The sequence below is a fragment of the Protopterus annectens genome, chromosome 3.part0 (genome assembly GCF_019279795.1).
Source record: "Protopterus annectens isolate FY-2018-M chromosome 3.part0, PAN1.0, whole genome shotgun sequence".
NCBI classification, from domain to species: domain Eukaryota; kingdom Metazoa; phylum Chordata; order Ceratodontiformes; family Protopteridae; genus Protopterus; species Protopterus annectens.
The window spans coordinates 1,179,157,834-1,179,175,057 of NC_056731.1; the positions used below are offsets into that span (position 1 = coordinate 1,179,157,834).

Below are 17,224 nucleotides of genomic sequence, written 5' to 3' on the forward strand. Positions count from 1 at the left end.
TCTGATCTGATGTTGAAAGGTGTTTTTTTTTGAGTGGAAATGCTATTTTCCCCACCTGCATCATTGCTGCTCCTAATTGAGTTCTGACTGAGAGAGTGCTACTGAACAACTCAAACTATAAATTGATAAGTATTTATTCCTACTCTGTTAAATACTGGCCAAGCAACTTGTGTCTTTTATCTGATTGTCTCAAGTCTTGCTAGTATAATTAAGATTCCTGTTTGTTACCTCTGCATTCATTGCATCTATTTGAGTTCTGACTGAGAGTGCTACTGAAACAACTCAAACTATAAACTGATAAGTATATTTTTTGGCACTTCTTTCCAAAGTTCTACAGTATTCTAATTGCTTTTGCTTGATTTATTAAGATCATATTTGCTGGCTTCTGATCTGTGCTGAAAATATTATTTTTCTGAGTGGAAAATGCTATTTTTCCCCACCCTTAATCCTGCTCTGTTAAATACTGGCCAAACACGTGTGTTTTATTTGATTGTCTCAAGACTTGCTAGTATAATTAAGATTCTCTGTTTGATACCTCTGCATTCATTGCTTGAATCTAATTGAGTTCTGACTGAGAGTGCTACTGAAACAACTCAAACTATAAATCGATAAGTATATTTTTTGGCACTTCTTTCCAAAGTTCTACAGTATTCTAATTGCTTTTGCTTGATTTATTTAGATCATATTTGCTGGCTTCTGATCTGTGTTGAAAGTGTTATTTTTCTGAGTGGAAAGAGCTATTTTCCCCCGCCCTTAATGCTGCTCTGTTAAATACTGGCCAAACAACTTGTGTGTTTTATTTGATTGTCTCAAGGCTTGCTAGTATAATTAAGATTCCCTGCTTGTTACCTCTGCATTCATTGCTTGAATCTAATTAAGTTCTGACTGAGAGTGCTACTGAAACAACTCAAACTATAAATCGATAAGTATATTTTTTGGCACTTCTTTCCAAAGTTCTACAGTATTCTAATTGCTTTTGCTTGATTTATTTAGATCATATTTGCTGGCTTCTGATTTGTGTTGAAAGTGTTATTTTTCTGAGTGGTAAGAGCTATTTTCCCCCACCCTTAATGCTGCTCTGTTAAATACTGGCCAAACAACTTGTGTGTTGTATCTGATTATCTCAAGGCTTGCTAGTATAATTAAGATTCCCTGTTTGTTACCTCTGCATTCATTGCTTGAATCTAACTGAGTTCTGACTGAGAGTGCTACTGAAACAACTCAAACTATAAATTGATAAGTATATTTTTGGCACTTCTTTCCAAAGTTCTACAGTATTTTAATTGATTTTGCTTGATTTATTTAGATCATATTTGCTGGCTTCTGATCTGTGTTGAAAGTGTTGTTTTTCTGAGTGGAATGTGCTATTTTCCCCCACCCTTAATCCTGCTCTGTTAAATACTGGCCAAACAACTTGTGTGTTTTATTTGATTGTCGCAAGGCTTGCTAGTATAATTAAGATTCCCTGTTTGTGACCTTTGCATTCATTGCTTGAATCTAATTGAGTTCTGACTGAGAGTGCTAATGAAACAACTCAAACTATAAATTGATAAGCATATTTTTGGTACTTCTTTCCAAAGTTTTACAGTATTCTAATTGCTTTTGCTTGATTTATTTAGATCATATTTGCTGGCTTCTGATCTGTGTTGAAAGTGTTATTTTTCTGAGTGGAAAGAGCTATTTTCCCCCACCCTTAATGCTGCTCTGTTAAATACTGGCCAAACAACTTGTGTGTTTTATCTGATTGTCTCAAGGCTTGCTAGTATAATTAAGATTCCTTGTTTGTTACCTCTGCATTCATTGCTTGAATCTAATTGAGTTCTGACTGAGAGTGCTACTGAAACAACTCAAACTATAAATTGATAAGTATATTTTTTGGAACTTCTTTCCAAAGTTCTACAGTATTCTATTGCTTTTTCTTAATTTATTTAGATCATATTTGCTGGCTTCTAATCTGTGTTAAAAATGTTATTTTTCTGAGTGGAAAGTGCTATTTCCCCCCACCCTTAATCCTGCTCTGTTAAATACTGGCCAAACAACTTGTGTGTTTTATCTGATTGTCTTAAGGCTTGCTAGTATAATTAAGATTCCCTGTTTATTACCTTTGCATTCATTGCTTGACTCTGATTGAGTTCTGACTGAGAGTGCTACTGAAACAACTCAAACTATAAATTGATAAGTATATTTTTTGGCACTTCTTTCCAAAGTTCTACAGTATTCTAATTGTTTTTGCTTGATTTATTTAGATCATATTTGCTGGCTTCTGATCTGTGTTGAAAGTGTTATTTTTCTGAGTTGATTTTTTCCCCCACCCTGCCCTCCCTATTGGTGTTTTCTTGTTATACTTTGTGGCTTTGCAATTGCCCCCCCTACAGTATATTTGATCTGTGATACTCCTCCCAGTCTAGTGTCTTTAGCTCATTCTACCTAATACGGAGAGAAAAAACATTTTTTTTGCACTTTATTCATCTGCTTACTGTGTTTGTGTTTCTTCCTACTTTGTTACTTATTTTGCTCTTGCTGCCTGGTTCTTAAAAGTGCTTAATAGCATTTATTCTCCTGCATTTGTTGCTGCTTGTTGGTAGTCGATTAAATTGTAACTGTTATTCTAAGCATTTGGATTATGCACTTGGGCTTTAGACCAGTTGTTTCGTATTAGGAAGGTTTGTGGTCTGCACTGTTGTGGCAGGACAGGAAGCTTACATCCTTCTGAGTTGGGAGTTGCTGATTGAAAGCTTAGTGTCTGTTCTAAAGTGTATTAGTTCTGGTTTAAGCACTTGGGCTTTGGGCCATTTTTTTACATTAAGAAGGTGTGGTTTGCACTCTTGTGGGAGGCTGGATTCTGCCCTTCTGAGCTGGGAATTTATGGTCACAGGCTTATTGTGCCTGCTTATTTGAACTGTTTCTTTCTGAAATTGGTGCGCCTTGTTGCTGCAGCACAAACCAGATTCAGGCCTGCTGAATCTAGCTTTGTATAACTTGAGCACTGACCCAGGCCATCTTTTTTTGGAGAAGGTTCCCCTGCACCCTAGCAGCAGGAGTGTGCAGTTAGAACTTGTCTGATTGAAGACTGCTGGAGCAGGGCTCAGTTTTGAGCTTTTTACTGGTTAGTTGGGTAACTTGTTTAAATCAGTTGTTAGTTTTCTATTGTTTTTATATATATATATATACATATATATATATATATATATATATATATATATATATATATATATATGTGTGTGTGTATATATATATATATATATATATATATATATATACATACACAAAATTGCATTCTATCCATCTGCTTTTTCTGTATTTGTGTTTCTTCCTACTTTATTACTAATGGCATTGACTACAACTCTGATCTGAGATATATAACAATAAGTATCCTTTTCTGTGGATTTAATGCAGTTTTTTTTATTGCATCTGCTTTATTTTCTGAAAAAAAAAATATACTTCTTTCCCCCTTTTCTAAGCTAGTATAGTCCAGTTTTCAGATTAAGTGCTGAATTCAGGGCTGTGTTACAAATCTCTGTGTTTGCCCATACCTTACTTGGATAGAAGGAAGTTTCCTCTGTTCACCTGTGAGAGAGGGGAGCTTTGAGCAGCCTGTGGGAGTGGGAGTGGTTAACACTGAACAGCCTGCCTGTCCCTGGAGGAGTGGTTACTACCTAGAAGCTGTAGTTTTATTGGCCATTTTGGGTCAATTCTAAACTCCTTGATCTCTCTCTCTTAAAACCCTACAACTCTCTTTTTGCGCGGTTTTGCGCACTGAGCAGCGTCGGGCAGCGCAACCTAAACAGGTTTAAACTATTCCAGGCTCCACAAAGTCTGCTCTTCACTTTTTCCCTTAGAACTGTTCAAACTCTCAAAGTAATCACTCTATTCTCTTTCTAAAGCCCTGCACTTGCTCAGCTCTTATAAGGAAACACTAACTAACTAAAGCACTACACCCTCCTTGACTTCTTATAAGTATTAGGCTCCCGATTGGTCCTTCCTGATCAAGTGAAAAATCAGTTCCCTTCCCTAATCTGATCAGTAAAAAAACAGTTCCCTATACTAATCTGGTATGTCCAAGGGTCAGTTTCAAGGTTACTCTCCAGTCCAGCTGGTGAATCTGGGAATTTTGAGGTAATGTTACAATTGACTTATGTACACAGACAACTCTCTCCTCCTTCCGACAAACTCTAATACATGTGAGAGATGCAGTTACACAGCCAAACTGGAGGCAGAGCTCTCTCAACCCAAGACTGGCACAGTCAGTCAGGTGGAAAAGGTAACCACCCACACCACAAATCCAGTCTCACACAGACCTATTGCATCTGCATATCCAACACATAAACACACAAAAACATACTCGGAGGCTCTAAATAAAAATCTGCTTAAACAGCAAAGACCTCCTAAGCAGATATCCAAGCAACAGCCACCCCTCAACAATACCCACGAACCACATATCTCACAAAATCAGTGTGCCTCACAGTCACAGCCCTTAAGGCCAAACAACACACCAAATACACTTGTTATAGGGGACTCTATTGTCCGGCACACTGATGTCCCGCTCACCAGACTGAACAAGGAGAAGGTCACTGTAAGCTACCTGTTGGGTGCCAGGATCTACCACATAACACAAGCACTCAGGTCACTCGAAAGCAAGTACAAGTATGACTCCATCATTGTCCATGCTGGTGTGAATGACCTGAGATGTACCTCCCTGGACTACATGAAAAGAGACATAGAGGAGCTCTCTGACCATGTAGCCCAGGCTGGTATGACCCTGACCTTGAGTAGCATCTTGCCCTCACCAAGAATGATGCCACAGTATAAAGACAAAATGATCAGTTTCAACAATTGGCTAAAGTATTGGTGTCATTCAAAGGGGATCCAGTGTCTGTCAGCCTGGGATGACATGCTCGACAAGCCACGTTGCCGCTAGGGACGGCTTGCACCTGTCACCCTTAGGCTTTCGATACTGGCCAAGGCTCTTGCCACCCCATAGTGCCTTTTTTAGGCAAGGCTCAAAGGACAAACCCACCTCCATAGACAACCCAAGGATAAAAAAACTAAAGGTAATGCTACTCAATGCCAGAAGTCTAAACCTCAAGATGCACGCACTCGAGGCTCTCCTCAGTATGGAGAAAATCGATGTCTGTGCAGTAACAGAAACCTGGTTCAAGGCTCGTGAGAGCACCCCAGCACTACCAGGTTGTAAGTCATACCATGCGTTTCGGCCCCAAAACTCGGACCGAAGCACAAAAGGAGGGGGAGTATCTATATTCATCAAAGATACCTACACCTCCAGGTTAGTGGCACTGCACGAAGCATCGGAAACCATCCATGTGCAACTAACAGCGGGCAAAACTGCCTTTCAGTTTGTAGCCTGCTACAGAACACCCCCCTTATTACAGGAACCCCACTTGGCATTCCTGAGAACACTGGAGAATATGAAGGTCTCTCCAAACACTATGTTATTGGGTGACTACAACTACCCAAGCATTGACTGGGAAAACTACTCAAGCCCAAACACCCTCGCCCAATGGTTCCTTGAATTTATAAACTCTAACACAATGGAACAACTGGTCACCACTCCCACAAGAGGGAACAACATATTGGACCTGGTCATCACCAACATAGAGACTCTATGTTCCACACCAGAGGTAAACCCCTCATTGGTAAGATCAGACCATAAACAAATTTCCCTGGACATCCATATCCCGTCCCCACCCCCAGCCAAGGAAGTCACTGTAAAGAATTTCTCAAAAGCCAACTTTGCACTTCTCAAGACTGAGGTGGAATCCTTCAAAGCCCCTGGGCCAGAGGATAATACAGCCCAATCCGCAGAATCCTTCACAAATGCATTCTATGAGCACCTGCAGGAATGCATGGATCGTGCTATCCCAAATAAAACCAAGACTCACTCCTCCAAAAACAGGAGACCAGTCTGGTGGACCCCAGCCATAAATAAGCTATATAACAGAAGGAGGAAGCTACTACATGACAGAGCAAAATCCCAAAAAGGGAAGGCATCTCTGATCAGTATTAGCAAGAAACTTCGATCCCGCATAAAATCATCAAAGGCCAGCTTCGAAAGAAAAGTTGCCCTAGACACTAAAGATAATCACAAGACCTTCTTTAGTTATGTCAGGAACATGGGCAGAAACTCCGAGATATGCTCTGAATTGTTGCATAACAGTACAAAATATACCGAACCTACAGACATAGCCAACATCCTGGCAGACAGATTCAGCGCAAACTTCTCCCCCACTTCCCCCCAAAGGAGCAAATGCCTATCCCAACTGAATGTAACCCCCCTGACATCACAGACGCACAGATGAAAGCTGCCCTCTCCAAAGCAAAAAATACAGCATCTATGGGACCGGACGGTGTCCCAGGCTGTGTCTTACATGAGCTCCAAGAAGAAGTGAACCCTCACATTAAGTCACTGTTCAAACTTAGCCTTACTACAGGATATGTACCCAAAGAATGGCATACAGCAACAGTGGTCCCACTCCACAAAGGTGGTGCCACAACGGACCCCGGAAACTAACGCCCCATAAGCCTGACTAGTCTGGTCTGTAAAGCTATGGAGCGTATTATCATGGAACTCATAAACAAAAACATTGGGAGCCTCCAGACACTGGACCCTATCCAATTTGGCTTTGTTAAGGGCAGATCTTGCCTCTTAAACCTAGTTGATTTCTCTGAAACAGTTACCAAAGCCATAGATGAGGGCAAGGTTGTCCACACAGCCTACCTGGACCTCACAAAAGCCTTCGACACAATACCCCACTCAGGCATCATAAATAAGCTTACCAGCTTAAATATCAATCCCTATATCACAAGATGGGTTGCAAACTGGCTCAGAGATAGAACCCACATGGTCAGAATCGCAGGTGCCATGTCCGAATCCAAACCAGTTACAAGTGGCGTCCCACAGGGCTCAGTTCTGGGACCTCTCTTGTTCGGTATATACTTCTCTGAGATTCAGGCTAACACGGGGGGATTATGGCTGACAAAGTTCGCAGATGACTGCAAACTGGGGGCCATAATCGAATCTCCAGCTGACACAAGCATCCTCCAAAAGGGTCTCACAGAGATGGATGCTTGGTGCCAGAGCCATGGCCTCAAGCTAAATGCTAAAAAGTGCATAGTCATCCCCTTTGGGAAAAACAAGGTGCCCACAAATTACCACATAGGTGGTAATCCATTAGGTACGGAAGAAGTAATTAGAGATTTGGGGACCAACGTAGATAGTAATCTCTCCTTTGATAATCACATTACCAAAGTGGTTAGAAAGACCTTCTATATAGCCCACCTTATCACGAAAGGGTTCGCATCTAGATCAAGAGAGGTCATTGTGCCCCTCTACTCATCACTCATCAGGCCCATAATTGAATACAATGCCCCTTTTGGGATGTACCTTATCCGACACCTGTAGCAACTGGAGAGACCCCAAAAGTACCTCACCAAGAGGATCATGGGCTACAAACAGATGTTCTATGCAGCTTGACTAAAGAAACTCCAGCTCTACTCAGTTGCTTACCGCCTACTCAGACGCAATCTATGCCTGACGTACAAAGCTATGTCAAACCCAGAATTAATGGACATGCTCCACCTCAAAAAATCCAAGTCCCTTAGAGCTACACGCTCCAGGGACCTAAACCTCAGCACAAAAATAAATAGGACATGCTGGAGGGACAGATTCATTTCCCAGAGGCTCCCCTCACTCTGGAATAGAATCCCAAATTATCTTAGACATAGCCCCTCGCTGACCCTCTTCAAGCGAAATCTGGACACGTGGATGGGAAATCGCAAATTCACCCCTGGGATCTCTTCTGTGTCCCTGCTAGACACAGGCACAGTAAACTAATCTTAAAAGGGTACCTTCTGTGACCTACTTTACAGAGGCACAGTAGGCTAATCTAATAGGGAGGCGGAAGCCAAATACACTCTGGCTAGGCTTATAAATGCCCTAGGGCAGATAGCCTAGTATCTACCTATGAGCCTATGAACCTATGTCTGTCCCTGGAGGAGTGGTTTCAGCCCAGAAATTAGTAGTTTATCAGCCATTTTGTGCTAATTTCTATATATTTAATTTCACTGCTATAAATACCGCATTTGCCTAGTTTTGCACACCAGGCAGCGCTGGTTAGCTAGGGTATAACTATTCCCGGCTCCACAAAGTCTCCTCTTCATTTTTTCCCTTGGAACTAGACAAACTTTCAACTTAAGCACTCAAGCCATTCATTTCTCAGCCCAGCACTTGCTCAAAACTCATAGCAAGCACTTATAAACCCTACTAGACTCTCCTATACTGTACAGAAGGACAAGGCTCTCTATTCAACCTTACCAGCCATTCAGTAAAACAGTTCACTGCACCTATCCAGGCATGTCCAAAGGGCAGTTTCAGGTGTACTCTCCAGTCCAACTGGTGAATCTGGGCATTTTGAGGCAATGTTACAACTGCCTCATATAGACAGACAGCCCTCTCCTCCTACCACCAAACACTAATACATGCGAGAGATGCAATTATACAGCTAAACTGGAGACTAAGCTCTCTCAACCCAAGGCTGCATCAGACAGTCAAGAGGAGAAGGGAAATACTTGCATCACACCAGCAGTCTCACATAGACCCATTAAACCAGCACCGGCAAAAAACACACATAAATACACGAAAACATACTCGGAGGCACTAAATAAAAATCTGCAAAAGCAACAGAGACCTCCAAAGCAGACATCCAATCAACCTCCACCCCCCCCCCCAACACAAATCATGAAACACATACTTCACAAAACCAGTGTGCCATGCAATCACAGCCCTTAAGGCAAAATAACATACCCAACAAACTAGTAATAGGTGACTCTATAGTCAGGCACACTGACGTCCCACTCACTAGGCTGAATAAGGAGAAGGTTACTGTTAGCTGCCTGTCAGGTGCCAGGATCCGCCACATAACACAAGCACTCGGGTCACTCCAGAACAAGTACAAATACGACTCTATCATTGTCCATGTCGGTGTGAATGACCTGAGCCATACCTCCCTGGATACATGAAAAGAGACATGGAAGAGCTCTCTAATCTTGTAGCCCAGGCCAGTATGACCCTAACCCTGAGTAGCATCCTGCCCTCACCAAGAATGATACCACAGTATAAAGAAAAAAATTATCAATTTCAACAATTGGCTAAGTTTCTGATGTCATTCAAAGGGGATCCTGTGTCTGTCTGCCTGGGATGACATGCTCGACAAGCCAGGCTGCTTCGCTAGAGACGGCTTGCACCTGTCACCTTTAGGCTTTCGAATACTGGCCAAGGCTCTTGCCACCCCCATAGTGCCTTTTTTAGGCAAGGCTAAAAAGACAAACCCACTGCCATAAATAGCACAAGTAACAAAAAACTGAGGGTAATGCTACTCAATGCCAGAAGTCTAAACCTCAAAATGCACGCACTTGAGGCACTCCTCAGTATGGAGAAAATCGATATATGTGCAGTAACAGAAACCTGGTTTAAAGCTCCAGAGAGCACCCCAACACTACCAGACTACAACTCATACATTTCGGCCACAGAACCCGGACCGAAATGCAAAAGGTGGGGGGCGTATCCATATTCATCAAGGATACCCACACCTCCAGGTTAGTGGCACAGCACGATGCTTCAAAGATCATCCACGTGCAACTAACAACAGGCAAAACTGCTATTCAAATTGTAGCTTGCTACAGATCACCCACCATGTCCCAGGACCCCCATTCCACATTTCTGGAAACACTGGGAAATATAAAGGTCCTACCAAACACCCTAATATTGGGTGATTTCAATTACCCAAACATTAATTGGGAGAACTACTCAAGTACTAACTCCCTTGCCCAACATTTCCTAGAATTTATAAACTCAAATGCCCTGGATCAACTGGTCAACACTCCCACCAGAGGTGACAACATGTTGGACCTGGTCATCACCAACATGGGCGACCGGTGCTCCACACAGGAGGTCAACCCCTCACTGGTTAGATCTGACCATAAACAAATCCCTTTGGATATCCACATTCTGCCCCCACCCCCGGACAAAGAAACCACAGTGAAAAACTTTTCAAAAGCAAACTTCACATTACTTAAGACCAAGGTGGAAAGCTTCAAAGCCCCCATGCTAAAGGATAACATTGTCCAAGCTGCAAAATCCTTTACTAATGCATTCTACGGGCACCTACAAGAATATATGGATCATGCTATCCCAAGCAAAACCAAGACTCACTCTTCTAAGAAAAGGAAACCAGTCTGGTGGGCTCCTGCCATAAACAAGCTATACAATAGAAGAAGGAAACTAGTACAGAAAAGAATAAAATCCCAAGAAGGGAAGACATCCCTGATCAGTATCAGCAAGAAACTACGATCTCTCATAAAATCATCCAAGGCGAGTTTCGAAAGAAAAATTGCCAAGGACTCCAAAGATAACCACAAGGCATTCTCTAGCTATGTCAAGAATCTAAGTGGCAATGCTCAGATCTGCTCGGAGTTAGTGCAGAATGGTACAAAATACACTGAACCGACCAATATTGCCAACATCCTGGCAGACATGTTCAGCGCAAACTTCACCCCCTCTCACCCCCAAAAGGGCCCATAACCATACCAGAAGAATGTAGAGCTCCTGAAATCACAGACACTCAGGTTAAAACAGCCTTCTCCAAAGCCAAAAACACAGCATCAATGGGACCGTATGGTGCCCTAGGCTGCGTCCTACACGAGCTCAAAGACAAACTAACCTCTCACCTAAATACACTGTTCAAACTCAGCCTCTCCACAGGTTATGTACCCATAGAGTGGCGCACAGAAACAGTTATTCCACTCCACAAAGGTGAAGCCACAACAGACCCTGGGAACTATCACTCTATAGGCCTAACTAGCTTGGTCTGCAAGGCTATGGAGCGCATCATCATGGAACTCATTAACAGAGACATTGGGAACCTCCAAACACTGGACCCTACCCAGTTCAGCTTTGTTAAGGGCAGATCATGCCTCCTAAACCTGGTGGACTTCTTTGAGACAGTTACCAAGGCTATAGATGAGGGAAAGGTGGTACACACAGCCTACCTAGACCTCGCAAAGGCCTTTGACACCATTCCCCATTCTGGTATTATAGACAAGCTCACCAGCCTGAACATAAACCCCTACGTCACAAGATGAGCTGCCAACTGGATCATGGACAGAACCCACATAGTAAGAGTTGTGGGAGCTAAGTCTGACTCTAAACTGGTTACAAGTGGCATTTCCCAGAGCTCAGTCCTAGGACCCCCTCCTGTTCGGCATATACTTCTCTGAGGAACAGGCAAGCACAGGAGGACTATGGCTGACCAAGTTTGCAGATGACTGAAACTAGGGGCTATAACTGACTCTCCGGATGACACAGACATCCTCCAAAAGGGTTTCACTGAGACGGACACCTGGTGTCAAAATCATGGCCTCAAGCTAAATACCAAAAAGTGCATAGTCATCCCCTTTGGAAAAAACAAAGTACCCACAAACTACCACATAGGTAGTAGTCCCCTAAATACGGAAGACGTAATAAGCGATCTGGGGACCCAAGTAGATAGTAAACTCTCCATTGATAATCACATTGCCAAAGTGGTTAGAAAATCCTTCTACATGGCACACCTTATCACAAAAGGGTTCGCATCCAGATCAAATTAGGTCATTGTGCCCCTCTACTCATCGCTCATCAGACCCATCATAGAGTACAACTCCCCATTTGGGATGTATTTTACAAGACACCTGCAACAGCTGGAAAGACCACAGAAGTACCTCACCAAGAGGATCATTGGCCTCAAACAGATGCCCTATGCAGCTCGACTGAAGAAACTTCAGCTGTACTCGGTTGCATACCGCCTACTCAGAGGTGATATCTGCCTGACATACAAGGCCATGTTCAACCCAGAACTGATGGATATGCTCCACCTAAAGAAAAGCTTGTCCCCTCCAGCCACACGCTCTAGGGATCTAAACCTCACCACAACAACAAATAGGACGTGCTGGAGGGATAGATTCCTGTCACAGAGACTTCCCATGCTTTGGAACAAGATTCCAATCTACATTAGGCAGAGCTCCTCGCTAACACTCTTCAGGAGAAACCTTGACGAGTGGATGGGAAACAGAAAGTTTACCCCGGGGATCACTTCAGTGGCTCTGCTGGACAGAGGCACAGGGAACTAATCTAAGGGGGCGGCGAAAGCCAACACATTCTGGCTAGGTTTATAAATGCCTTTGGGCAGATAGCCTAGTATCTAACTATGAACCTATGAACCTAAGTTTATAAGAGCAATATGTAAAATCCGTCCATATTTTTGTTCCTTTGCTTCTGTGTGTGATATCTCTCGACCTCTTAGAACAAGAAATCTGGAAAAAGCCATAAATAGTGGGGCACAAAGGCCCTAAAATAGGGACACTTTTTAAATATTGCTCTTACAAACTTAAAAAGTTGATAGAATAACAGATTTTGCATTAGCATGAATTTTCTGAAGGGTATGAAGTCTGAAACTCAAATATCTGTCCATTTTTTCTGACTTCAGCCCTCAATGATTTGCCAGAGAAAACACAATTTTTTATGAGAAACAGACCAAAAATAGAAGGCAAAAGTTGGCACATGCTGCGAAAATCTGTACAGTTGAGAGGTAACTGTGTGTGTGTGTGTGTGTGTGTGTGTGTGTGTGTGTGTGTGTGTGTGTGTGTGTGTGTGTGTGTGTGTGTGTGTGTGCGTGTGTGCGTGCGTGTGTGCGTGTGTGCGTGTATGTGTGCGTGTGTGTGCGTGTGTGTGTGTGTGTGTGTGTGTGTGTGTGTGTGTGTGTGTGTGTGTGTGTGTGTGTGTGTGTGTGTGTGTGTGTGTGGAAAATGCATGTTAACAGAAACCATGTCATTTTAGCAAGTTTCTAAGTTATAAGAGCAATATTTAAAGTCCATCCCTATTTTTCTTCTTTTGTTCCCCTTTATTTGTGGCTCTGTCCAGATTTCATGTGGTAAGACTTTTGAGAGGTATGGAAATCTTTCAGGAGATGCTGCTGCTGCCATGGGATTGCTCAATTGTTCTGTGTCTGTGGAATGCATGGCAACAGAAATCATGTTATTCTAGCAAGTTTATAAGTTTATAAGAGCAATATTTAAAGTCTATTACTCAATCACTCTCAGTGTGTGTGTGTGTGTGTGTGTGTGTGTGTGTGTGTGTGTGGTGTGGTAGAGTGGCCATTATTTTTCAAAGTTACTGGGAGCCACTGCAGAGGGGTGGAAGAGCCACATGCGGCTCCAGAGCCGCAGGTTACAGACCCCTGAACTAGGCCAACAAGGCAATGGAGGAAAGAGATTTTGTTCATAGGGATGACTGCAATTAGGGTTACAGATAATAAGCAAGATGGGGCTGGGATTTATTGGAGAGAACTGGTAAAAGAACCAAGGTATTGGGAGCAAATAATTAGAGAGAGAAAGGTAATAGAATGGGAAGAAGCCAAGAATTTATTTGGACTGCAGGATAGTGATTGCCTTCCCTATCAAGGACTGATATCAGAGTACAGGCAAAGAGAAAGAAATAGGGGGATCCTAAGTGAAAGACCAGCACTGGTGGAGTTTTTAGTAGAATCTAGAACAGAAGCTGCTGTTAAAAAAGGAATAATTAGAAGAGCGTGCAAAATACTGCATGATAACTATATGAATGAATCAATCAGAGGAGGTTAGAAAGGATTGGGAAGAGAAACTGGATAAGCAATTCACAGAGAAACAACGGGTGGCTATATGCATTTCTCCCAAATATACAACAAAGTTTAGAAGATTTAGAATCTTTGCTTGGAAGTGTTTGCAAAAGCATTTTTGTACCCTAAGTAGACTCCAAAGAATTTTTCCTCACGTGGACAGCAAATGTTGGAGGTGTGATTGGAAAGAAAGAGGTAAATGGGAACACATTTTTGAGTTGTAATAACTTGTCAGACTTTAAAGATTCCCCGCAAACTGCACTGTCAGAGATACTGGGTCTGCAAATTGATGTAACTAAGGAAATTACATTTTTTGAGCTATGATACAGAAGCGGAATTGTCTAGACATAGTAAGACCTTGTTGAGTTTAAAATCTGGTGGCTGCCAAAAAAAAGCAATTACTAGAAAATGGAAATCAAAGTCCAAACCAGCTGTACTAGAAGTAGTGAATACAGTAACAGACATAAAACAAGTGGAAGTGGGATCTTTAGAAAAGGTTAGGAGCAAATTACATAGAAAAATTAGGAACTGTGGGAACAATACATGCAGAATAATTTTTGTAGGAGGAATGAAGTTTAAGGGAAGGTAGGAATTGAATGAGCTTTCTAATGTTAGACTGACAATGACTGGATAGATTATGAGTGATGTATAATGTTTGCAACTGAAAATATGTCAATATGTTTTTTTTAATTTATACAAATGTAGAATTGCCTATGTCATAAATGATAATTTAATAAAAAAAATTCTTGTTTAAAAAAAATTACCTTCAGGACAAAGCAAAGTAAAGAGAAATCAATTCATACTTCTTTGAAGTACACACACCTCAGATGCTCTTACAGAGAAAAAGTGTAAAAGCACACAATGTTTACATCTTTGAAAGCCAGCAGCCAGAAGCACATCATATCTCTCCAAAAGCTCTAAAAACTAATAAAGACTTTCATCTGTACTACAGCTGCTGTGGTGTCTGCCATGTGTGCTGCAGTGCTGGACATGATTATAACAACCTGGAAATGTGCAGAACAAAAGTTTTCTGCTCCTTTGAAAGCTGTTTTAATCAAGTCTTGAGGCAGAGTAGTGTATAACAAATGTATCTGTCAATTTCAGAGCATATTCATCATGCTGCATGTACTGTAATAGTAGTTTAAGATAATGCATATTAACTGTTCATTGTGTGCAAATACTGCACTTTATTTAACTGGCAAATAATATGTAGTACATGGGGCATCACGAGTACAGTCTGAATCCTGGAAAAAAAACCAACCCTGTTAAGCACTTGTCTGACATAGGCAAGGTTCTTACCAAAGTTTTGTTAAACCTTTCGTCTCAGTTAAGATCTAATCTTATGCTAAAATGTAACACTGGCCTCCACAGAACAGCAACTAAAACATTTTTTATAACCCTGAAAGTAGTTAGACATTTTGCTGTAGCACATACTTCTCAACTGTCCATATTTTGCAGAATGTCCAGATTTTTGCCTCATTTTTGGTCTGTTCTTCATAAAAATCTGTGATTTTCTGTCAAATCACTGAGGCTTGAAAGCTCTAAATAATGACATATATTTGAGTTTCAGACTTCATATCCACCAGAAAAATGAATGTTAACATGTCCTGTTATTTTATCAAGTCTCTAAGCTTATGAAAGCAATATTTGAAATCTGTCCCTATTTTTTGGGCCTTTGTCCCCCCCATTATTTTAGTCTTTGTCTAGATTTATTGTGCTGAGAGGTTGAGAGGTATGCTGCAGCACATAAAAAGGTGAGTCAGAGCATAGCATCTAATAACTTTTAAAACTGTTTATTCATTAGACAAACACTTTGTTTCTGTCCACTGTCAGTGTGGCTGCACTATGTGAATTTTCGACACTCCTGCAGTTTTTTTTCCTTGTGGTAGTACACAGGATATATACATCTCCATACTCTACATATAATTATGAACAGGTCTCTTGGATTGCAGCTACTTCTTCTTCTTCTTCTTCTTCTTTTGGCTGCTCCCGTTAGGGGTCACCACAGCAGATCAACTGTCTCCATTTCTTCCTGTCCTCTGCATCTTGCTCTATCACACCAACCACCTGCATGTCCTCTCTCACCACATCCATAAACCTTATCTTAGGCCTTCCTCTTTTTCTGTTACCTGGCAGCTTCATCCTTAGCATCTTTTTCCCAATATACTCTGCATCCCTCCTCAGCACATGTCCAAACCAACGTAATCTTGCCTCTCTGGGTTTGTCTCCAAACCTTCCAACCTGGGCTGACCCTCTAATATACTTATTCCTAATCCTGTCTATCCTCGTCACACCCAGTGCAAATCTTAGCATCTTCAACTCTGCCATGTCAAGCTCTGACTCCTGCCTTTTTGGCAGTGCCACTGTCTCCAACCCATATAACATAGCTGGTCTCACTACCCTCTTGTAGACCTTCCCTTTCACTCTTACTGATACTCGTCTGTCTCAAATCACTCCTGACACTCTTCTCCACCCAATCCATCATGCCTGTACTCTCTTCTTCACCTCTCTTCCACACTCACCATTACTCTGAACTGTTGATCCCAAGTACTTAAACTCATCCACCTTCACCACCTCTACTCCCTGCATCCTCACCATTCCTCTATCCTCCCTCTCGTTCTCACACATATATTTTGTCTTAGTCCTGCTGACCTTCATTCCTCTTCTCTCTAGAGCATATCTCCACCTCTCCAGGGTCTCCTCCACCTGTTCCCTACTCTCACTACAGATCACAATGTCATCTGCAAACATCATAGTCCACGGCGACTCCCATCTGATCCCATCTGTCAACCTGTCCATCACCACTGCAAATAAGAAAGGGCTCAGAGCTGATCCTTGATGTAATCCCACCTCCACCTTAAATGCATCCATCACTCCCACCTCAGACCTCACCGCTGTCACATTACCCTTGTACATATCCTGTACCACTCTTACATACTTCTCTGACACTCCCGACTTCCTCATACAATACCACAACTCCTCTCTAGGCACCCTGTCATATGCTTTCTCTAAATCCACAAAGACACAATGCAGCTCCTTCTGACCTTCTCTGTACTTCTCCATCAACACTCTCAGAGCAAACATCGCATCTGTACTGCTCTTTCCTGGCATGAAACCATACTGCTGATCACTAATCATCACATCCCTTCTTAACCTAGCTTCCACTACTCTTTCCCATAACTTCATGCTGTGACTGATCAGTTTAATCCCTCTGTAGTTACTACAGCTCTGCACATCACCCTTATTCTTAAAAATTGGTACCAAAACACTTTTTCTCCATTCCTCAGGCATCCTCTCACTTTCCAAGATTTCATTAAACAATCTAGTTAAAAACTCCACTGCCATTTCACCTAAACACCTCCATGCTTCCACAGGTATGTCATCTGGACCAACAGCTTTTCCGTTCTTCATCCTCTTCATAGCTGTCCTTACTTCCTCCTTCCTAATCCACTGCACTTCATGATTCACTATCCCTACATCATCCAACCGTTTCTCCCTCTCATTCTCTTCATTCATCAGCC

General features: G+C 42.1%; 1 protein-coding gene across 1 annotated transcript in view; it reads left to right on the top strand.

Moving 5' to 3' along the window:
* Positions 1-17,224, top strand: part of CNGB3 (cyclic nucleotide gated channel subunit beta 3) — an 812,110-nt gene that overhangs the window by 617,412 nt on the left and 177,474 nt on the right. The gene's annotated exons all lie outside the window — the stretch shown is intronic.